Genomic DNA, 13,200 nt, shown 5'->3' with positions numbered 1-13,200 from the left:
ATCTTGATACAGGGAAACACCACAAACCTCAATTCCTTCTGCTCTTTTCTCTGTATTACTTGTCAAACCGTTATTGGAAAAGAGCCTTTGACCTTTTTTTCTCCCACACAATTTCTAATAAAGATGCTGCCACACGGCTGTATCCTAGTAACTAGGTTTTACACTGAGAAAGACGATTGAGAAAGAGTCCAAGATAGGGCTGGTTTCGAACATCAGCAAAGGTAATTTGCTAGTCTTGCTCTCTTTTTCAATTTCCTTAATTTAGATGAATAACTCATCTAACCTTAATGTTCTTTCTGATAAAAATACTGTCCTATGGACCCAAATTAGCATATTTGCTTTTGATTACCTTGCAGAACTATTTGCTCTCTTTTCTGAAAAGCTCAATAATTCATATAAGGCTCAGAGGAATAAAATCACTATGTGTGGCTGAAAAATCCCAACTCCCCTGCTGGAGTTAAATGGCAGGCTTCAAAGAATTTCTTAAATAAATAATCAAGAGAGATTCTCCATCTTGCCTCTGAACTGCTGCATAAGCAGTTCCTTAGTTGTCTGACTTTGCAGAGACATGGAAAAGCAACAGTGTCGCAGGCAGATACTCAGACCAAGTAGCTCCCGTCTAACATCAAGAGCAGGTTAGAACTGCTGTATAGCGGGACTTCCTAAGTCAGGAGTCCTCAACTTACAACGCAGTAGCTTGCTTTTATACTCCCATATCAGGGCATGAAATTGGATGAGGGAACAAAATGTACTCTTCCCAAGCAGATGTGAGGAAAAAAGAGGTAAGAATGTGCAGGCACCCCAGAGAAGAGCCCTCTGCTCTTGGAACTATCTGCTGGGCAGAAGAGGGAAGGCTTGGGAAGAAGTGTGCTTGTTGCTGTGTTATGAAATAACATTTTTGCTGTCCAGGTCACAGAGGAAACCAGGCACCTCGACACAACTCTTGCTTCCTCCCAGCCTGAGCTTGGTGGGCCTCTTTCAGCTAGAGTCACAAAAGCTATATTCAGGCAGAAGTCCAGTAGCTTTAGGTTGTGAACGCAAAAGCAGATCTCCAAAACCCACTTTTCTCTCCTATCTGCTGCCTCTACCTAATCTAGCAGCTTTCATGATGGCGACTCACTGAGCTGGCAGGTCTGTGGGTCAGATCTGACATGCAGTTGGATTCACTCCTCACGAGAATCACACTTCTCTGGAAGATTCTTTACTGTAATTTATCTAAAGAAATTTCTCAGAAATGTTAAGTCCTTTCTAGAGCTATACTTTTCAGGACTCTCGTGGTGGTTGTTCTTCATCTTTCAGTGAAATCAGCCTAACCCACACTAACAGGACTAGGGATTCTGCATTGGCCAGTATTTCAGCTACTGTGGGGTTCCTTACCTAAATGCTTCAGGCATCTGCTTCTTTTCTTCCTTCCTTTACTGCAAAAGGGCTCCATATGTCTTGTTTTAGCACAGTATGCTTGCAGCCACAGCAGATTAAACAATGCCAGTTGAGAACCATATGGCAAAATATGAAAATCCAAATCAAATTTATATCTCTCTAATGCAAGATTTCTTGAATTTTAGTTGTTCACATACCATCATTATGTCATATCTGCATTCCACCTGTAGTGTGAATTATTTAATATTTTTCATTAAGTTGACTCACATGTGTACTTCTGAAAATTAACTTCAAAGGAAGCTACCATAAGTGTAACATATCATTCACCATAAATGAAAAGTAAATATAAAATGAATATATAATCATTAGAATACAAAAATTGCCATCCCCCTGAAAATCATCTTGTAAACCAACAGTGGTTACATCCCATATTTTGAAAAATTCTGCTGTGTGGGCTTAAAATGTACAAATTTCTCCAGTAAAAATTAATTCATTTAATTATTTACAAAACTCAGGTATAACCATTCTTACTTTAGATATAAGAAACAGGCACTGTCTCTAAAAAATAGAATTTTCATGCTGAAAGGGGCTTGGATGTTGCTTTTATTTGAGACTTGTGTTTTCTAAATTTTCACAGTTGATGTGTGACTTCTCCAGGATCATTTGTGGTCTAAGAGCCTAAAATTCCAGGCTTCAGATCTTTCAGAAAATTGCCTTTTAATTGGCTCCATGCATATCATAAAAAAATCTTTCTTGTGATTGTCCACATTTTGATTGCACTAAAACTGTGCCAAAATCATATATTTGAAATAACTTATTATTTAACAATGAAAAGTTTCTCAAACATAAAAATTTTATTTGGTAAAGCAGGTGTTATTTTTCTTTTCCATTTGGTAGATTAAAAAAATCAAGTATTTAAATAATTTGTCCCAAATCAAACATTTTTCTATAAAACTAGAAAGAAAAAAGTTAAAAAGTTTAAAAACTTGGGGCTCCTGGATGCCTCAGTTGGTTAAGCATCTGACTTCGGCTCAGGTCATGATCTCACTGTTTGTGAGTTCAAGTCCCACATTGGGCTCTCTGCTGTCAGCGCAGACCCTGCTTGGGATTCTCTGTCCCCTCTCTCTCTGTCTCTCTTGCTCTCCCTCTCAAAAATAAATAAAACATTTAAACATTTTTATAAGACTCAAGTGGGCTTTAAGATAAAGCTTTATAAATTCCATTAGAAGACAGCACCATTATGTGAAATTCTTCCTAGTAAAAATATATTAAAAATATATAAACAATTTAATTGGAATAAAATGCCTTAATGATTTCTTCACCAAATTAATGAAGAGGTAAATTGTAATCATTTAATGCTCATAATGAACCTAAAATTTCAGATGGATATTTAATCATGAGACAGCATTTACTCTATTTACTAGTCGAAAGAAATAAAAGATTTTACATAGATGTTCAACAAAAATATCCATAAGAGAAGAAAAAAAAGACTGGCATTATTATTATGCCATTAAGCATTACATTAGTTCATGCTATAAATAAATATGTTCTTAACAAATGCCCATGGCTTCTGTAAACCTAATCTTGTTTCCTTCCAAATATAAACATAATATGAAAATTTATAATTTTTAAGTGATAGAGAAGAATATCAAATAAATATTTCTCCCTCCCTCCCTCTCCCACACTTCCTCTGCCCACTTATACTTTATATTTCAGCTCCCCAGAAGTAATCATTGTTGAGTTTCTTATATACTCTTACCAAAAAATTTGTTGTTATTTGTATTCTTTGTTTTTAGACAAATAGGTTCTGAAAATATTTATAGCAACACTATTCTGACTCACTTTTCTTGATCCCAGATATGTTCTCATATCATATACCAATATTTTGCATTCTTTTAATGGTAAGCAGTGTTCCACTGAATGTATATGCAACCATTTATATCTGTAGTTGGTAATTTTTTTCTGCAAAGGTAAAATAGTAAATATTTCAGTTTTGTGAGTTATATGATCTTTTTCACAGCTACTCAACTCTGCTATAAATAATACATAATTTATGGGTGTGGCTGTATTCTAATAAAATTACAGAAACAGGTTGCAGACTGGATTTGGCCCACAGGTCATAGTTTACAAAATCTTGATTTATGTAGTCAGTCAGGTAATGGTGGAAATGGTTATTTCTTGCTTGTTGTTATTAAGAAAGCACTGCTATGGAACTCTAAAATGCATACACACTTGCTTGGTCGAAGTAGAATGAATCCACTACTGGGTATTTAAAATATTGCCTTGGGAGCCTGGGTGGCTCAGTTGGTTAAGTGTCAGATTCTTGATATTGATTCAGGTCATGATCTCACAGTTTGACCCCATGTGGGGCTCTGTGCTGATCAAACCTACTTGGGATTCTCTGTCTCCCATTCTCTGTCCTTCCCCTCCTCTCAAAAGTAAATAAACATTTAAAAAATATTGTGTTAAAAGCAAGAAGACAATCCTGTATATTCTGGGCTTCTTTCCATTAAACCCATGTGGGTTGTCTATGGACAAATGGATGTTTTCTGTTTGGGCCCATTTATTTTTTGATCTGGCCCCTTTCCCACCCTCATAATGTCTAAGTGAAAAATCCGGAGACTCAAATCTATTATTGTATCTTTACCCTATGTCTCTTGTCTTGTGTTATCTAGAGATTAGTGACAGAGTGTTATCCTTCTGGGAGAGAATTGTCTAACACAAAGGTTACATGTAAATGGGAACACCTGGAGAAAACCTGAATGGAGAGTAAATGAAATGCCCGTCTTTTTCTTTTCTTTTCTTTTTCTATCTTTTTTCTTTCTTTCTTTCTTTTTTTTTCTCCCTAAGACTCTCCTTGGCTAGTTCAGCTTATCAGCAGAATAGTACCAGACAATATGAAGTTTCTGGAATCAGTTTTTAGCATTTAATTAAAGACCTCAAAGACACTTTCTATGAGCTACTTCAAAGGATAAAGTTACTGCTCTCAACCGCAGGGAATTTGGAAAAACATCAGAACATCAGATCGTGTGTTATCACAGAGGATAGTGGGCACATTTTCTTCCTCTTCCTTGAGTTCAATGTTTATACACTGTCTGGCAAGACACTTACAGGTAGAGTTAAGCAGGAGCCTCTGTTCCCGCCCCTCTACAAATGATCTCACAATCAGCCCATGCAGATTATATGAATTTTAACTCATTTTTCTTTCTTTATTGCTGAAGTCCCCTTGTGAAATATTATTACTAGCAATAGTATCTTCATTTCCTTTTTTAACTTGTGCTTAAAAAATAAAGTTGAGGAGGATGTCCAAGATGGCAGCACAGGAAGATCCTGAACCCACCTCCTACCGTGGACACATCAAATCTACAGCTGCTCATGAATCACTGCTTTCTGAAAACTAGATGAACTGCTCTCCACAACAAAGGACAAAAAGACCACATCAGTCCAGGTAACAGATGTAGAGCAGGTAGAGACTCAGCCTTACAAAAATAAAAACCCATTCCCTATGCACCAACACACAATAGGGAGGGATCTCACCAGACAGGCACTTCTGGAGAAGCAAAGTGTTGGTGCCTCACATCAGGCACTTTGGCTCCTGGGATCTGCACCGGGGAACCAAGCCCCCAGCGTGTTGGAAACCCAAAGGAGCAAATGTCCAGTGGTCCTGAAGTGCTATTGGAAACTGAGATTCCTCTCCTGGAGGAATCGCTTGTTGTCTTGCTGGCACCAAGACCCAGCCAGAAAACAGCAGACTGAAAAGCACCTAGATTGTATGTAAGAGAGATTCATTTGTTGAGTTGGGAACATTGGCTGGAGGGGCAGAGGACAGCTGGGCATTGCCTGGAGTTGGAGGCATAGCAGACACCACTGTTGCCCTTTCCACATAGCTTGTTAACCCAGGTGGGTGAGCTTGGGATGCACCCTCCTACCACCTTGCTGAGCCAGGCAGGCATGAATTGTCATAGTACTTGTTAAGGCCAGAGAGTGCAAGTGGTTGCAAAACTCTTCCACCTTCCGGCTGGGGCTGGCAAGTGTGAGAAGTCATGGCGTTCTCCTACTCCCAGCCCGAACCCAGAAGGCAAGCACAGAAGTTGCTCTCTCACTGCATTGCTGAAACCCAGCGGGCATAAGCAGTCAAGATATTTTCCCATTGCCTTTCTGAAGCCCACAAACATAGCCCACCCACTATACTCTCAAGTGGCCTTATTGAAGCCGGTGGGCACATACAATCCACACAGGGGACACCTGATTATCTTGCTATGGTGGCCAAGGGACCTGGAGTCCTAGAGCTCCCTGGGACTATAGCAGTCAGAAGGACAGTTGTTGGCAGGCCACTAGCCCCAGGGCACTGCACAGATAGCAGTCAGAAACACAAATTCAAGTTCCTGTGGAAAAGGCCTATTTACTTAGTCTGGAGCTTCAGCCTAAGGGACAGGCTTCAGGATGAGCTCCCAGAAAGTAACCAGGCAAACACCATCCTTGCACATAACCTTGGCCTTCCTACAGCTCAACAAGACTTCCCAGAGGGGGTTTATACATTCCTGTAGAGCTCTGACTTTTGCAACCATCGCCCAGAGGGCACCTCCAAATCTCCTGGTCTGGAGGCCAGCAGGGATAACAACTGGAGACCCACAGGATTATTTATATTTGCCTGCTTTTAAATTGTGTTTTAACTTTTATTTATTTTTGAGACAGAGAGAGACAGAGCATGAATGGGGGAGGGTCAGAGACAGAGGGAGACATAGAATCTGAAGCAGGCTCCAGACTCCGAGCCGTCAACACAGAGCCCGACACGGGGCTCAAACTCACGAACTGTAAGATCATGCCCTGAGCTGAAGTCAGAGGCCTAACTGACTGAGCCACCCAGGCGGCCCTATTTGCCTGCTTTTAAAGATGCTCCCTGAGGGTCTGGTTTCCAATCAGCCTGAAACTAGGTGATAAATGAAATTTCTCCCTTTGGGTCATTGACAGGTCTTGGCATACCCTTGACAATGAGGATATATCAAGAATAAGTCAGGTGGTTTAGACAATCACAAAGGTTCGAGAGACAACCGAAAGACTAGAACACAATTGAATGAGAAGGATCATCACCTACATAAGGCCACCGAGAGAAAGAGGGTGCTGTTTTGCCTAGTACATACAAATAAACACAGAGAGTCAAACACAATGAGGCAATGAAAATATGTTTCAAATGAAAGACCAAGGGGCACCTGAGTGGCTCAGTTGGTTAAGCATCCGACTTCAGCTCAGGTCATGATCTCACGGTTTGAGAGTTCGAGCCCCACGTCGGGCTCTGTGCTGACAGCTCAGAGCCTGGAGCCTGCTTCAGATTCTCAATCTCTCTCTCTCTCTCTCTCTCTCTCTCTCTCTCTCTCTCTTCCCCCACTCATGCTCTGTTTCTCTCTCTAAAATAAATAAACATTAAAAAAAAAAGATTCAAGACCAAGATAAAACATCAGAAAAAGAACTAAATGATACCGAGATAAATAATCTACCTTATGAGGAGTTCAAAGCGATAGTCACAAAGACACTAACTGAACACAGATTGACCAGACAAGGACACCACAAAAAAGAATATTACAGGCCAATATCCCTGATGAACATATATACAAGAATCCTCAACAAAATATTATCAAACTAAATACATCAATACATTAAAAGGATCATACACCCATAATTAAGTGGGATTTATTCCAGAGATTCAAAAACATTTAACATTCACAAATCAATCAACATGATATGCCACATTAACAAAATGAAAGATAAAAATCATACAATCATCTCAATAGATTTAGATAATGAATTTGACAAAATTCAACATCTATTTATCACAAAAATTCTCAACGAAGTGAGTGTAGAGGAAATGTACCTCAACATAATAAAGGCCATATATGACAAACCCACAGCTAACATCATACTCAATGGTGAGGAGCTGAAAGCTTTAAGAGCAGGAAAAAGATCAAGAAAAAGACTAGGATGCTTCCCATTCCTCCTTTTTTTTTAACACCATACTGGAAGTCCTAGCCACAAAAATTAGCCAAGAATAAAAACCAAAAGGCATAAAAATTAGAAAGGAAGAAAGAAAGTTATTATTTGCAGATTATATGATGCTGTATATATAGAAAACCATAAAGACTCTACCAAAAAAATGTTAGAAAACTAATAAATGAATTCAGTAAAGTTGCAGGATATAAAATTAGTATACAAAAATCTGTTGCATTTCTTTCCACTAATAACAAACTATCAGGGGAAAAAAATCAAGGAAATTATTCTATTTACAATTCCATCAAAAAGAATTTAAAAAACCCAGGAATAAATTTAACAAAAAAGGTGAAAGCCTTGTACATTGAAAACCATGACACTGATAAAAGAAATTGAAGATGATACAATTAAATGGAAAGATATTTAGTGCTAATTGATTAAAAGAATTAAAATTGCTAAAATGTCCATACTCCCCAATGCAATCTATAGATTCAATGCAATCCCTATAGAAATTCTAATGACATTTTTCATGAACGAACACAAATAATTCTAAAATTTGTATGGAATCACAAAAGGCTCAAAATCATCAAAACAATCTTGACAAAGAAAGACAAAGCCAGGAATATCATGCTCTCTTATTCCAAACTATACTACAGAGCTATAGTAATCAAAACAGTGTGGTTTTGGGGCGCCTGGGTGGCGCAGTCGGTTAAGCGTCCGACTTCAGCCAGGTCACGATCTCGCGGTCCGTGAGTTCGAGCCCCGCGTTGGGCTCTGGGCTGATGGCTCAGAGCCTGGAGCCTGTTTCCCATTCTGTGTCTCCCTCTCTCTCTGCCCCTCCCCCGTTCATGCTCTGTCTCTCTCTGTTCCAAAAATAAATAAACGTTGAAAAAAAAAATTAAAAAAAAAAAAAAAAGTGTGGTTTTGGTACAAAGACAGACACGTAGATCAATGGAACAGAATAGAGAGCCCATAAATAAACCCACACATAAATGGTCAATTAATTTACAGTAAAGGAGGCAAGAATGTACAGTGAGGAAAGAACTGTATCTTCAATAAATGGTGTTGCAAAAACTAGACAGCTACCTGCAAAAGAATGAAACTAGATTGCTATCTTACATCATATGCAAAAATCAACTCAAAATGGATTAAAGACTTGAATCTATGACCCAAAACCATAAAATTTCTAGAACAAAACATAGGCAGTAAGCTTCTTGATATCTGTCTTAGCAATATTTTTCTCAGTTGAAATATAATTGACACACAATGTTATATTAATTTATGTTTACAACATATCAATTTGACAATTCTATACATTACTGAGTGTTCATCACAATAAGTATAATCACCATCTGTCACCATAGAGTATTACAATATTATTGTAATATATATGCTGTTACTTTTCATCTCCATACTTACTTATTTTATAACTGGAAGTTTGTACTTCTTAATCCTCTTTATCTATTTCACTCATCCCCTCATCCACCTCCCCTCTGGCAACCACCAGTTTGTTTTCTGTATTTAAGAGTTTGTTTGGTTTTTGTTCATCTATTTTGTTTTTTAGATTCCATGTATAAGTTAAATCATATGGTATTTGTCTTTCTCTGTCTGATTTATTTCATTTAACACAATACCATCTAGGTTTGCCTGTTGTTGCAAATGGTCAGATTTCATGCTTTTTTACGGCTGAGTAGTATTCCATGATTATATATATATATATATATATATATATATATATATATATATATACACATATATATATATCACTAAGGAGGGGGTGGTAGGGGGCACTGAAATGTGTGATGTGGATTAGAAGTATAAACTTCCAGTTATAAAATAAATAAGCAATGATATAATGTATAGCATGAGGAATATAGTCAATAATATTGTTGGTTTTATTAATATAAGTCAATAATAGTGTGTCACCTTATAATTTTATAAGGTTAAAGATGGTGACTAGACATTATGGTGACCATTCCTCAATGTATGCAAATTTCAAATCACTATAGTGTACACCAAAACTAATATAATATTCTGTGTCAATTATACCCCAATAAATTAAATAAATAGATAACCAAAAAATAGATCAATAAAGTCCTATGTCTTTGATTTACCATCATCCCACTAGACAATTAGGCTGAGGTTTTTGAATAAATATATTTATGCTTGAGATTGAGTTTATGACTGAATGTCTTACCTTTAGATGGTAACACTCACCACCTGAACTAGGTCCTGGACTAACAAAGGAGATATAAACACCATGAAGAATTACTGATATGGCAGTTAGTATTCATCTGGGTTTGAAATCTAACTTGACTGAAATCCAATCAGGCTCACTGCATGGTTGTCTCTTCTGTCATGAGCTAGCTTATCTTAACCAATGGTGCCTGGCACATCCCACCTCATAAAAAAGAAAAGGTTATATCCCTTTTAGTATTCATCCACTCTGAGCCCCACCCACTAATCTAAGGAATGTCTTTCTTTCTCTGTAGTGCCTCACCCCCTTTTCATAAAAAGTCTATGAAGCCCAAGGGTATTTATTCAAATTAAGAGTGTCAGTCCTCGTTATTAGTGATTCAGAGAAGAGGCGTCAGAGAGTCTCATCAGTTCCCTGAAATGCATCATTCTTAATCATATTTGCTGCTGTTCCTGCCCCAAATTATGGAATCTGGTATTACTTTAGTGATCCAGGAATGAGCCTCACAGAAAATCTCACAGGTTTTCTGGTGGCAGTTTCTCAGACGAGAGCAAAAAAGGATGAAGCTTCTCTCTGGCCTCCCCACACAAGTGTTATAAGAAACTGGAGAGAGTCTCCCTAGGAGATGAACCCTATATGTTAAAACCTTGCAATTATCACCCAAGAGAAATCAAGCAGATGTAGAAAAAGAAAAAGTGAACTATATCTGTCAGGTTAACATGAACAAAAGAAAGAGTGTATAGCCTGGAATAGGACACCCTACTGGACTTGCACGTCAAATTTTTCCAGCAGTAACTTCTGCTGAAAACCTGCATGTGCAAATTCAGAAAATCACAAAAGGACTTTTTTTTATATAAGTTTTTTTAATGCTTATTTATTTTTGAGAGAGAGAGACAGACAGACAGACAGACTTCAAGTAAGGGAAGAGCAGAGAAAGAGGGAAACAGAGAATCTAAAGCAGGCTCCAAGACTCCGAGCAGTCAGTGCACAGCCCGATGTGGGGCTTGAGCTCACAAAACATGAGATCATGACCTGAGCTGAAGTCAGATGCTTAACCAACTGAGCCACCCAGGCACCCCACAAAAGGATTTTTTCATAAGTCCCCATATTGATCCAAGAAATTCGTTTTGGGTATGGACTGGAAACATCTAGTTTGACAATGGATACACAAACACATACACATACACACGCACAGAAATCAATGTTCATTATGTATAACTTTGCTCCACCCAAGTTGCCACAAAGCAGCTGACCCTGACATCACCTGGAACTAACTGACTGCAGGTAATGAAGCCATCCCTTCCAGTTGCTTTCCACATAGTCTTTCCACTGCCACAGAATAGAAACCCATAATCAAGCTGTTTAACAATAACCTATCACCCATCTCTTCCCCCAGCGACTTATAAAATGGGAACAGGAAATTACCTTACATCTACTTTACTAAATGGAACTACTCAAATTGTCTTCCCCAAACAAAAGGGCCTTCTCCAGAGTATCCTGAGCCCCTGCTCTCTAGAAAATTTTATGGCAGTATCTCTAACTAAATACATACATATTTTTTAAAGGTCCACATCTCCAGGCATCCCATTACACAGTGAAGTTGTGCAGATATTCAGCTGTCTATTTGAGCACATGTATTACGATAAATGCGTTAAACTAACAGAGCAGAAACTAAAATTTTCACTACTGAGTTGGTTCATCATTCATCCTGAGTCAACAGTACACAGCAAACAACTCTAAGATATTTATTTGTTTTGGAAATGTCAAGTAAGTAAATATGAGCTTTTTGCTTCCTATGGAAAGTTTAACTAATGGATTTCTGAAATTTCTTCTGACCAGTAATCTCAGTAGTCACCAGGGCCTATTCCCCTCTTGCTCGGTCTCATCGAGACCTTGAGTTCCTTTGACAGTATCTCTGACAAGGTACCCTCCAGTGAGAGTCTGGGCCATTTTATGCAGTCATGTTCAAAAGCTTTCCTTACCATGAGCCCAAATATGCCTCTTTTTGATATCTACATCTGTCCTTGTCCTCACTTTTGAGTTCACCCAAAATAAATCTAATCTCACCCATAGCCATTTGAATATTGATAGACAGCTACCAGGTTCTTCATAACCTTTCCTTCCCCAGGTTGAATATCTCTGATTGTTTCAACTAATCATCTTATTGTATGGTTTCAAGTGACTTCATCATCCCTTTTTGCTCTTTACCACTGTTAAGATAAACAGAGGCATATTAAAAATGTTGAGTTTATTCGAGAAAAAATGAATTGGAATCAAGCAACACAAAACCAGGAGTGGTTAGGTAGAGGAGAACTCTACCAACATGAGGCAGCGAAAAGATTTATATAGAAACAGTGCAGAAGCAAAGAAAGGAAATTATTTGATTGGCTATAGCTTAAAGCCTAGTTGGCTGTTTGTGGCTGGTTGTCCTTAGCATTTTGATTTCATAACCTTAAGGTGCTTATTGGCTTAGATTTTGGTTTGCTTAAGTAGGCCACCATGGATTAGAGCCACATCAATCTAATGGCCTCCTTGTTTAATTAATTTAACACTAGACACACTTCAAGAGAGCACAAACATCCTTAGTTGCAGGAACATTGCATCTAGGGTGTTCCATGTAGGTGATCATAATAATAATGTTAATGATAACAACAGTAATGTGCACCAACTCTATGCAAGGACAGCTCTGAGTGACCTTACTTGTCCTAACTGTCTTACTACCTCAATAATCCTAATGCAAGTTTGGGTTCTCTGTCTTCTCACACTGTTTGCTATACAGACTTGAAAGGATGGTCCGTCAAAAAAGTTGAAATTGCAGAAATGCTGTGGAAAATTGCCTCCCAAAAAAGTGGGGGGAAGATACCATCATCTCATCCTTCTACCCATCTAAAGAGGAAAACAAAACCAGAATGTAATTATAAGGCACCATGAGAATTTCTATAATGCGAGTAAGACTAGGAAGCAGGAGGAACATATAAAAGAAGACATCAATGACTGGTTAAGACTATGAGTCCACTCAGGGTGGCAATCATGCCGTCTCATGATTGGTGTCTAATAAGTTTTCTAAAATTTAATAAGTTCATAACATTTGCAAGAAGTAAGAAGGAAAGAAGTGTAGGATACCTCATGACCATAAAGTTTACCAGCATGCAAAGGATATGAACTATTTTGCGCAGTAAAAATTTGAATCCTCAAGATTTTAAACCTTGGCAGGATGATGGTGATGGAAACATTTGCAAAATAGCCTTAAAAAGTCAAATGACCTTTTTTCCCCTCATTTCTTTTATAACAAGTGACATTGTCCGGGCACTGGAATATTTCTACATCAATGCTTGATATTCAGGTTAATATATTTGAATGGTTACTGCATTTAAGAAGAATTTTTATTTTTAGATGAATAGTTGTAAATATACAACATGGATATGTGTTTACTTAATCTGCTGCTTTATCTAAAAGGTCATTAAAGTTCATGTGTAGCCTTAGCACTGACTGTTGCATTTGCTCTATGCAATCTCATTTTACAAGTTTCGAGTTAAATCTGTTGCTATGTCTTAGTTTTTCCCATATTCTGTTCTCAACAACAGAGGTGGAATGAACAGTAACATCTCTGACTTGTTGAGTTTCAGTCTTGGGCGTTCCAG

This window comes from Felis catus, chromosome B3 (genome assembly GCF_018350175.1).
Source record: "Felis catus isolate Fca126 chromosome B3, F.catus_Fca126_mat1.0, whole genome shotgun sequence".
Classification (NCBI taxonomy): domain Eukaryota; kingdom Metazoa; phylum Chordata; class Mammalia; order Carnivora; family Felidae; genus Felis; species Felis catus.
This window is presented reverse-complemented; position numbering follows the sequence as displayed.